Below are 10062 nucleotides of genomic sequence, written 5' to 3' on the forward strand. Positions count from 1 at the left end.
GCCAATCCCAGCATTACAGTTCACCTACCCAGTTACCAATTCAGGCAGTTGGCTTGTTTAAATTGCACCATAGCTGTTGTGCTTTTTTTCTCCAAATTCTGATTTGGTCTTTGTCCACTCAGCACACTCAACAATTCCCACCTCCACTGTATTAGGAACTGCCTTTCCTACTCGCCAAAGTCTTGTCCTTCTCTTTTAATCTCTGCACTAAACCGTTCATTCTCAGGGCCTTTTGGCTACATCTGAACCCTCGTACCCCACCCTTCTTTGCTTTCCGACTCCCATTCAATCTCCCTTTCACGTAAATTCCCTAATTCACATCCACTATCACATTTTGTTGCTTCACTATTCCAAATGACCTCTCTGCTTCCCATAACTCGAATCACTGACTTCTTCCTGCTTTTAATCAAACCTATCCCATACTACCTATTTTTGAAAGGGTTCTTCCAGTTCTCTCGCTACTTTCAAATCCGCAACTCCTTATATTCTGGACTTTCTTACATTATCAGATGGGATGGGACTGCTGTCACCTGATTCCATTTTTATCTTGTCAACTTACAGCCAGAGAATCACCTGCAATGGCTTCTCTGCTGAGAGAACAGAAGCAGCACGGTAGCGCAGTGGTTAGCACAGTTGCTTAACAGCTCCAGGGTCCCAGGTTCGATTCCCGGCTTGGGACACTGCCTGTGCCGAATCTGCATGGTCTCCCAGAGTCTGCGTGGGTTTTCTCCAGGTGCTCCGGTTTTCTCCCACAGTCCAAAGATGTGCAGCGGGAGATAGAGGAGCAGATAGGAAGACAGATTTTGGAAACGAGTAAAAACAACAGGGTTGTTGTGATGGGAGACTTCAACTTCCCCAATATTGACTGGGACTCACTTGGTGTTAGGGGCCTGTATGGGCAGAGTTTGTAAGGAGCATCCAGGAGGGCTTCTTAAAACAATATGTAGACAGTCCAACTAGGGAAGGGGCTGTAGTAGACCTGGTATTGGGAAATGAGCCCTGCCAGGTGGTAGAAGTTTCAGTAGGGAAGCATTTCGGGAACAGTGACCACAATTCAGCAAGTTTTAAAGTGCTGGTGAACAAGGATAACAGTGGTCGTAGGGTGAATGTGCTAAATTGGGGGAAGGCTAATTATAACAATATTAGGTGGGAACTGAAGAACTTAGATTGGGGGAGGATGTTTGAGGGTAAATCAACATCTGACATGTGGGAGGCTTTCAAATGTCAATTGAAAGGAATACAGGACCGGCATGTTCCTGTGCGGAAGAAGGATAAATACAGCAAATTTCAGTAACCTTGGATAACGAGGGATATGTAGGCCTCGTTAGAAAGAAAAAAGGAGGCTTTTGTAAGGGCTAGATGGCTGGGAACAGACAAAGCCCGTGTGGAATATAAGGAAAGTAGGAAGGAACTTAAGCAAGGAGTCAGGAGGGCTAGAAGGGGTCATGGAAAGTCATTGGCAAATAGGGTTAAGGAAAATCCCAAGGCTTTTTGCACGTACATAAAAAGCAAGAGGTAGCCAGGGAAAGGGTTGGCCCACTGAAGGATAGGCAAGGAAATCTATGTGTGGAGCCAGAGGAAATTGGCGAGGTACTAAATGAATACTGTGCATCAGTATTCACCAAAGAGAAGGAATTGGTGGATGTTGAGTCTGGAGAAGGGTGTGTAAATAGCCTGGGTCATATTGAGATCCAAAAAGACGAGGTGTTGGGCATCTTGAAAAATATTAAGGTAGATAAGTCCCCAGGGCCGGATGGGATCCATCCCAGAATACTGAAGGAGGCATGAGAGGAAATTGCTGAGGCCTTGACAGAAATCTTTGGATCCTCACTGTCTTCAGGTGATGTCCCGGAGGACTGGAGAATAGCCAGTGTTGTTCCTTTGTTTAAGAAGGGTAGCAAGGATAATCCAGGGAACTACAGGCCAGTGAGCCTTACGTCAGTGGTAGAGCAATTACTGGAGAGAATTCATCGAGACAGGATCTACTCTCATTTGGAACCAAATGGACGTATTAGAGGCAGCATGGTTTTGTGAAGGGGAGGTCGTGTCTCACTAACTTGATTGAGTTTTTCGAAGAGGTCACAAAGATGATTGATGCAGGTAGGACAGTGGATGTTGTCTATATGGACTTCAGTAAGGCCTTTGACAAGATACCTCATGGTAGACTGGTACAAAAGGTGAAGTCACACAGGATCAGGGGTGAGCTGGCAAGGTGGATACAGAACTGGCTAGGACATAGAAGGCAGAGAGTAGCAATGGAAGGGTGCTTTTCTAATTGGAGGGCTGTGACTAGTGGTGTTCCGCAGGGATCAGTGGTGGGACCGTTGCTGTTCGTAGTATATATAAATGATTTGGAGGAAAATGTAACTGGTCTGATTAGTAAGTTTGCAGACAAAAAAAAGGTAGGTGGAATTGCGGATAACGATGAGGACTGTCAGAGGATACAGCAGGATTTAAATCGTTTGGAGACTTGGGCGGAGAGATGGCAGATGGAGTTTAATCCGGACAAATGTGAGGTAATGCATTTTGGAAGGTCTAATGCAGGTAGGGAATATACAGTGAATGGTAGAACCCTTAACAGTATTGAAAGTCAGAGAGATCCAGATGTACAGGTCCACAGGTCACTGAAAGGGGCAACACAGGTGGAGAAGGTAGTAAAGAAGGCTACGGCATGCTTGCCTTCATTGGCCGGGGCATTGAGTATAAGAATTGGCAAGTCACGTTGCAGCTGTGTAGAACCTTAGTTAGGCCACACTTGGAGTATAGTGTTCAGTTCTGGTCGCCACACTACCAGAAGGATGTGGAGGCTTTAGAGAGGGTGGAGAAGAGATTTACCAGGATGTTGCCTGGTATGGAGGGCATTAGCTATGAGCAGCGGTTGAATAAACTCGGTTTGTTCTCACTGGAACAACAGAGGTTGAGGGGCGACCTGATAGAGGTCTACAAAATTCTGAGGGGCATAGACAGAGTGGATAGTCAGAGGCTTTTCCGCAGGGTAGAGGGGTCAATTACTAGGGGCCATAGGTTTAAGGTGCGAGGGGCAAGGTTTAGAGGAGATGTGCGAGGCAAGTTTTTTTACACAAAGGGTAGTGGGTGCCTGGAACTCGCTGCCAGTGGAGGTGGTGGAAGCAGGGACGATAGTGACATTTAAGGGGCATCTTGACAAATACATGAATAGGATGGGAACAGGGGGATACGGACCCAGGAAGTGTAGAAGATTTTAGTTTAGACGGGCAGCATGGTCGGCACGGGCTTGGAGGACCGAAGGGCCTGTTCCTGTGCTGTACTTTCCTTTTTTCTTTGTTCGTTGTGCAGGTTAGGTGGATTGGCCATACTAAATTGCCGTTAGTGTCCAAAAAAAGGTTGGGGGTGGTTACAGGGATAAGGTGGAGGGTGTTCTTTCAAACAGCCGGTGCAGACTTGATGGGCCAAAAGGCCTACTTCTGCACTATAAATTCTATGATTCTGTGCACCACCCTGGAGGCTCCCCGATGAAACAATCCTTGGCCCCCTCCTATTTTTCATCTGCACACTGCCTCACAGTATTATAATCCGAAAACAAACCATGAAGTTTAATTTGTACGCTCGGATGTACAGCTCAACTTCTGACCCCTCCACTGTCTCTAATTTGCTGCACTGTTCGTTCAATATTCCATCTGGATTGGCAGAAATTTTCTCTGAGTAAATATTGACAGGACTATTGTCTTCAGTTCTCACAGCTTACTTCTTTTTCTCCTGACTGTCCTCATTACTCTCCCTGGCAACTGTGAGCAGAACTAGATAATTTGCAATATTGCATCGTATTTGAATTCATAATTATCTTTGGAGCACACATTTTCTGGGAAGAGTGTCCTGTAATCAGCAATGCCGTGAAGCAGACTGGGAAGAGTGTTATTCAATCCAAAGTGCCATGAAGCAGTCTGAGAACCTGCTGATCGATAAGTAGGAACTGGTGATTATCTTTCTACCATTTAATAGTATAGTAAGAATACTGGGTGTTAGGAAAACCAAGGTAGTTTTAAGGGAATTAGATTTGTAGAGGTAAACATTAGCAATACGGTATAGTTTTAAGTGTGTTTAATTTATTATTTCTGTGCCTGGAAGTGTAAAACCTATAGTTAGATTCATGCTGGGCAAAAGCGTTTATATGTGGGGGGTTGGCTCAGCTGCAGTTGTGTTTCTATTGTGCTTAGAGCAAGCTGCAGTGAAGAATAAATAAAAGGCATAAGCATGTGTGTGTTGCTTAGCGACTGTGGCCTTGTAAGATAGAAACACATTTAAATTTTAATTACCTAATTTGATTGCAGTTGAAGATAGGTTGTGTGAGAGAGAAAGCACTTCTCAGAGAATTGCTAGAAGCAGTTGGTTTAGGTGGCTAGAGAGAACATTTCTCAGCTTTGCTGTAAGAAAAGCCACACCATAGAGTAATGGTTAAGAAAACAACTGCAGAGATCTGAAGAGCAGCTAGTTAAGGAAACTGGAGAAATAAAGAGAAGTTGAGTTAAGTGAACAGAGACTAAGGTTTGGTTCAGAAGAATTCAAGGAAGGGTAAACAAAGTGTTCTGAGTTAGAGGCAATTGCAGTAACCTGATGTAAAGTTTGACAGCAGCCTTCAAAGGTAAATCAAATGTCTGATGCACTTTTAATACAGTCTGGGAATCGAGAGCTAAAGCAATTGAGAGCAGTTTGCACAACAGTCAAGACAAAGAAATCCTAAAGGGTTTGGTGTGAAATCCTGGATTGAATTCGCTGTTAAAAGTGGAGCAGAAGCTTTCTTTAGAAGTGTCATTTGGAAAAACAAGTCTACATTTCGGAATGCAAACTACTAAGGGAAAGCATTATTATGAGAAGGTTTTAAAGTGTGTTCTAGCAGTCGAGTTTGGAAACTGATCATCATCTGGGAGGATTTGGAGGAGAAATTCACAGACAACAACTTAGGTCCAAAGCAGAGTGCGTGCATTTGTCGACAATCACTTAGAACATAGAACAGTGCAGCACAGAACAGGCCCTTCGGCCCTCGATGTTGTGCCGAGCATTGCCCAAAACCAAGATCAAGCTATCCCACTCCCTGTCATTCTAGTGTGCTCCATGTGCCCATCCAATAACCACTTGTGTGCTGAAAAGGGACGACTTGTGTTAATGATACTATTGCAGCTCAAAATTAACTTTGTAATCCATGTTAATCTTTAAATTTTTTTTTTTTATAAATGTTTTTATTCAGTTTTCATATTTTATATTGAACAAATTACAAATTGTTAGGAGAAAGAAAAAAGAAAAAAAACAAACACGCAAAAATTAACATACATATTTACAGGTAAGCATCTTCGTAGTAGTAACTGCGCCCCCCCCCCCCCCCTCAACATGTTTATTTAGTTTGGTTTTGGGCCTTAGCTAGCCATCGAACCCCCGTAACGAACCTGTAGCCCCCCCCCCCTCCCGCTACCTTCCCCCGACTATTCTTCCTCTTGTACATTGGCCACAAATAGGTCCCGGAACAGTTGCATGAATGGCTCCCACGTTCTGTGGAAGCCGTCGTCCGACCCTCGGATGGCAAATTTGATTTTCTCCATTTGGAGAGATTCCGAGAGGTCGGACAGTCAGTCCGCAGCTCTGGGCGGTGCTGCTGACCGCCAGCCAAACAGGATTCTACGGCGGGCGATCAGGGAGGCAAAGGCAAGGGCGTCCGCCCTCCTCCCCAGGAATAGATCTGGCTGTTCTGAAACCCTGAAGACCGCCACTATCGGGCATGGCTCCACCCTCACTCCCACCACTTTGGACATAACCTCGAAGAAGGCTGTCCAGTACTCCACGAGTCTGGGGCAAGACCAGAACATGTGGGCGTGGTTGGCCGGGCCTCTTTGGCACCGTTCACATCTGTCTTCCACCTCCGGGAAGAACCTACTCATATGGGTTCTTGTTAAGTGGGCTCTATGTACCACTTTTAGTTGCGTCAGGCTGAGCCTTGCGCACGTGGAGGTGGAGTTGACCCTATGCAGTGCTTCGCTCCAGAGTCCCCACCCTATCTCCATCCCCAGGTCGTCCTCCCATTTCCTTCTTGTTGCGTCCAGTACGGTGTCGTCCCTATCTACCAGTCGGTCATACAATTAATCTTTAAATTTGAGTATATTTGTTAAGCAAAGGGGGAGAGCAAAGGAGTATTGTACAATAATCCAACTTTGTTCAATATATGTATTTTTTTTCTTGTTAAGGTGGGCATGTGACTCTGTTCCTCCATGTTTTATTTTAAAAAAAAGTAAAAGTTAGTCTTTTGAGCCAGGGATCCTTTCTGGGATCATAACAATAGATCAGGTCTGTTACAGAGTCAGTATCCGGAGTAGAAGGAGAACTTTAGTGTTATTAACAGTGAGTGACCCAAGGGCAGGTCATGGCAGGGCAGCTTGACCACATAGAATCCTTTTCGAGTACTAAGCAGGAAACCAGGGAAACTTCTAGTGACCAGGAAATGCCTTCAGCTATGATAAATCAGTGCACAGGAGCTGCAGTGGTGGTTGGAGTCACTGTGGAGAATCTGTAAAGCTGAGATTTTTGTGGATAGCATGTTTAGAGAGGTGGTCACACCCCAGGTTAAGTCTGCATAGGCAGAAAGGGAATGGATGACTGCCAGGCAGAGTAAGGTATGCAGGTAGTTCAGGAGTCCCCTGACACCATACCCCTCAAACATATATGCTTCTTTGGATACTGTTCAGGGTAATGACTTCTCAGGGGCATTTAGTGAAAGCCAAGTCCATAACACCATGAGTGGTTCAACTGTGCAGACAGGGAGGAAAACGATGGTAGGGCTATAGTGAAAGGGGATTCAATAGTAAGGGGAACAGATGAGTGTTTCTGTGACCACATAATGAAATGAAATGAAATGAAAATTACTTATTGTCACAAGTAGGCTTCAATGAAGTTACTGTGAAAAGCCCCTAGTCGCCACATTCCGGCGCCTGTTCGGGGAGGCCGGTACGGGAATTGAACCGTGCTGCTGGCTGGCTTAGTCTGCTTGCAAAGCCAGCGATTTAGCCCTGTGCCAGGATGTATGTTGCCTCCCTGGTGCTAGGGTTCAGGATGTCAGAGTGGCTTCAGACCATTTTGGAATGGGAGGGTGAAGAGCCAGTGGTCATTGGTATTAATGACATACTTTATGAAAGGGGATGAGGTCCTGAAAGCCGAATACAGGGAGTTAGGTGATTAAATTAAGAAGCAGGACCTTGAAAATTAAGAAGCAGGACCTTGAAAATTACGAAGCAGGACCTTGAAAATTACGAAGCAGGACCTCGAAAATTAAGAACATAACCATTAGGCCGATTGGGTCTGCACCGACCCACTTAAGCCCTCACTTCCACCTTAACCCAATAACCCCTCCTAACCTTTTTGGTCACTAAGGGCAATTTATCATAGCCAATCCACCTCACCTGCACGTCTTTGGACTGTGGGAGGAAACTGGAGCACCCAGCGGAAACCCATGCAGACACGGGGAGAACATGCAGACTCCGCACAGACAGTGACCCAGCAGGGAATCGAACCTGGGACCCTGGCACTGTGAAGCCACAGCGCTGTCCACTTGTGCTACCATGCCACCCTCGAAGAAGCAGGACCTCGAAAATTAAGAAGTAGGACCTCCAAGGTAATAATTAAGCTCAGGATTACTGCTATGCGCTTCGCAATTCATTAGGATCATGGCTGATCATCAAGTTCAATACCTTGATCTTGCCTCCCCACCCCCATATCCCTGATTCCTTTAGCCCCACGAGCTGTATCTAATACCTTCTTGAAATTACACAACATTTTGGCCTAAGAATTCCACAGATACACCACGCTCTGGGTGAAGAAATTTGTCTTCACCTTAGTCCTAAAGGTTTACCCCTTAACCTCAAACTATGACCCCTAGATCTGGCCTCAAACCATTGGGAACATTCTTTCTGAATCTATCCTGTCTAATCCTGTTAGAATTGTATAAATTTCTATGTGATCCCCGCTCACTCTTCAAAATTCCAATGAATATAATCCTAACCAACATAGTCTCTCCCATATGACAGTCTGCGATCCCGGGAATCAGCCTGGTAAACCTTCGCTGTACTCCCTCCACAGCAAGAACATCCTTCTTCAATAAGGACACCAAAACTGCACACAATACACGATGTGTGGTCTCACCAATGTCCTATACCAATGCAGAAAAACATCCCTATTCCTATACTCCTATCCTCCCGATATGAAGGCCAACACACTACCTTCTTTTCTAACTGTTGTACTTACTTTCAGCTTACTTTCAGCGACTGATGCAAGAGGACACCAAGGTCTCACTGAGTAGTCACCTATCTGTTTACACACATTCAAATAATAATCTGCCTTCCTATTTTTGCTACCAAAGCGGGCAACCTCACATTCATCCACATTATACTGCATATGCCCACTCACTCAGCCTGTCCAAATCCTGCTGAAGCATCTCGGCATCGTCCTTGCAGCTCATCCTCCTATCCAACTTTATATCATCTGCAAATTTGAAGACAATACATTTAGTTCCCTCGTCCAAATCTAATGTGAACAGTTGGAGTCCCAACGCAGATCCCTTCAGTACCCCACTCGTCACTGCAGTGCTTAAGTAATCTGCTATGAGACCTTGTCGAAAGCCTTCTGAAAGTCTAAACAAAAAACATCCTATGGTGCTCCCTGGTCCACTCTACTAGTTGCATCTTCAAAGAATTCTAGTAGATTCGTCAAGCATGATTTCCCTTTTGTTTGTTTTTTAAAATAATTTTTATTGAAATTTTTACAAAATATAAACATCTTAACTCTATTAACAAACAACCGCAGTAACACCCCAAGAACAATACACCCCAACTTCAAGAGCAACTTCAAACAAAAGGAAAAAGGAAAAGAAAACAAAAAAGCACCCAAACAACAAAAGGGAAAGAGATAGCACCCGCCACATCCCACAGACCCATGTACACAGTTCTTCCTCCCCCCCCCCCCATTCCAGACACCCCCCCCCCCCCCCCCCCCCCCCCATTCCAGTTGCTGCTGCTGTCGGCCTATTTCCCTACCGTTCCACCAGGAAGTCCAGGAAAGGCTGCCACCGCCTGAAAAACCCTTGTACTGATCCCCTCAGGGCAAATTTCACCCTCTCCAATTTAATGAACCCCGCCATATCATTGATCCAGGACTCCACGCTCGGGGGCCTCGCATCCTTCCACTGGAGCAAGATCCTCCGCCGGGCTACTAGGGACGCAAAGGCCAGAACCCCGGCCTCTATCGCCTCCTGCACTCCCGGCTCCACTGCCACCCCAAAAATTGCGAGTCCCCAGCCTGGCTCGACCCTGGATCCCACCACCCTCGACACTGTCCTTGCTACCCCCTTCCAAAACTCCCCCAACGCTGGGCACGCCCAAAACATATGGGCGTGGTTAGCTGGACTCCCCGAGCACCTAGCACACCTGCCCTCGCCCCCGAAAAACCGACTCCTCCTCGACCCAGTCATGTGGGCGCCATGCAGCACCTTGAACTGTATTAGGCTAAGCCTCGCACAGGAAGAGGAGGAATTCACTCTCTCAAGGGCATCCGCCCACGTCCCCTCCTCAATCTATGATTTCCCTTTTGTTGACTTCCGATGATGGGGATGTGCTGAGTTGTTGCACATCAGGTGGCCCTCCTCTGCGGGACAGAATAATAGGCACTTTTGACCAAATTTAACCCACAAAAATCGGACTAAAACATCCTCACACCCTCAATGACAAGATATATAGCAAGAAGGCCAGGAAGCAGCAGCTCAAGATGCTGCAGGGACACCCAAGAACTGCGGCTAGGGTAAGGAGTGGCGAGCAAGCGTGTCAGCAGACGCGTGAGGCGAGGGAGACCAGTGAGCCCCCCCCACCCCCCAGGTGATGGATGGACGACGTTCCTCACCAGGGAACTGAAGGAGATGAGAGATGACATTAAGGCTGAAATAAAGGCGGCAGTCAAGGTTACGGTGGCGGCGGTGCTGGCCATCATGCAGGTGGCTCTTGACAATATGGGAAAGAGATTGGAGGCCCAAGGGAGCACGATAAAGAAACTGGAAAA

Source organism: Scyliorhinus canicula, chromosome 4, assembly GCF_902713615.1.
Source record: "Scyliorhinus canicula chromosome 4, sScyCan1.1, whole genome shotgun sequence".
Classification (NCBI taxonomy): Eukaryota; Metazoa; Chordata; class Chondrichthyes; order Carcharhiniformes; family Scyliorhinidae; genus Scyliorhinus; species Scyliorhinus canicula.